Source organism: Choloepus didactylus, chromosome 7 (assembly GCF_015220235.1).
Source record: "Choloepus didactylus isolate mChoDid1 chromosome 7, mChoDid1.pri, whole genome shotgun sequence".
In the NCBI taxonomy this organism is placed as follows: Eukaryota; Metazoa; Chordata; class Mammalia; order Pilosa; family Megalonychidae; genus Choloepus; species Choloepus didactylus.
This window is the reverse complement of record NC_051313.1, coordinates 50,072,339-50,074,120: the sequence shown is the minus strand read 5'-3', so window position 1 is coordinate 50,074,120 and position 1,782 is coordinate 50,072,339.

The window sequence follows — 1,782 nt, the reverse complement described above, 5'->3', positions numbered from 1 at the left end:
ATGAAATGAATAAAAAATGGACTCTTTCCTACCTTGATTACTGTCAGCTTTTTATAGTGGAAGAAGGGTCTTTTTACACCGAAATTGGGCAAGATTTGAGGGAGAAAAGATTTAGAATGCAGGGCTGGGAAAGCATCATGCTGTCTGTCCCCGGGGTGAAAAGAAATCTGTCCTCATTTTGAAATAGCCCTTGGCTATGGCTCAGAAATACTGAATGAGCAGCTTTAGAAATTGTAGCACTTTCTCTGACAAGGAGAAAATCACTATATATCTGTGCATTGTTTAGGGAGGGAGGAGGTTAAGAAGGAGATGTAGAAATCACTATGTACTTGTAACAAGCCCCCATAATATAAAATATTCTTGATTTTGTATTAGAAAGTATTCTGCATTCTTCTGTAAGCCTAACTAAAATTTTCTGGAAAACTTCTGATTTCAATTTTGTCCTGTATTCAAATCATGTATTCCAACTCTGCATTAATTGGTATACAAGATGTGTATAAATTATATAAATAAATTAGTAGCTTTCAAGGGAACTTTCACCACAGTTATAGTGTTGTTTTTTTCCATCGGCATTCTGCAATCTTCAAAAATATCTTTATCTGAGGTGGGTAGTAAACAGTTCCTCATTTTGCAGTTGAAGCGAGGTGGGACGCTTTTCCTGGTTTCTATCAATTACATCTTCCTTTACCAAACTTTGAGGTCTAATCCTAGGTTTTCCTCACCTTTATATTACAGGCAATGGAACTGCCAAATGTAAAATCAGTTTTGAAGTTGAAGAGTTTGCATAGAGTCAATGTAGTTGAAAGTTAGGATTCTTTTCTTTTTAAAAGGTATTTCAACCAGGAAAAAATCTATCAACAACTATTTTGTTGTTGTTGTTGTCTGTTTGAAATAGTCCAAGAAAGCCAGCATCAAAAGGATACCTTTCAACATTATGCTGAGATAAAGCCCCAAAATAAGTTTACTTCCAAACTTTTGCACAATTGTCCTTTTGGAATAAATCCACTTTTATAGAAACTGGGGGAGTCCTATTTTGAAGATTTCTTGATGATATTTGATGTGAAATTAAGCATATTACCAAAATACATACTCAGCCATGAGAAAGTCGAGTATCTCACTTGATAGATTTCACTTAAAAAATGGTAATCTCTTGTTATCCGAGTCATTCCCAGGGAGTAACATAAAAGGAGCATGGACTTTGGAAGTAAGCAGGGCTATGTTCAAATCTTGGCTCCATTTTAGAGTGGACTGAAGATCTGGAGACCCCTCCAAGTCAGTCTCCATACCTTCCTTAAAGGATTGTTTTAGGAGAGTTTAATGAGATGAAATATGTAAAACACCAACAGAGTTTCTGGCAAATAGCAGTTATTCAGTAAAGATTTTTTCCTTCTCCCCATCCTCAAAAAGGTATAAGGACCCACGAAAAAAAGATGTTGTGACTCCTATTTTTCCTTTGTTCCCTTCCCATCAGATTTTGTAGGAGAAAGTTGAACATGGATCACCTACTAGAAACTTAAACAGTCACAAATGAGTAATCTCCAGAAGGAGGAGAATACAAGGGGTGTCTCATTCATTTTGCCTTGGTGGTAGGACAGGGCCAATACACTGCTGGTATATAAACTCAAAGCCTTGACCCTTTTGAACACAATCAGGTAGACTTCTAAGGACTAGCAAAAGAGAGGCCTATCTCCAAAAGTCGGCCATCTGTAGTGATCACTTTATTCCTTGTATATAATTAGGGAAACCATCTCTGGAAAAACAAAAACAGATTTGAGGTCTTTA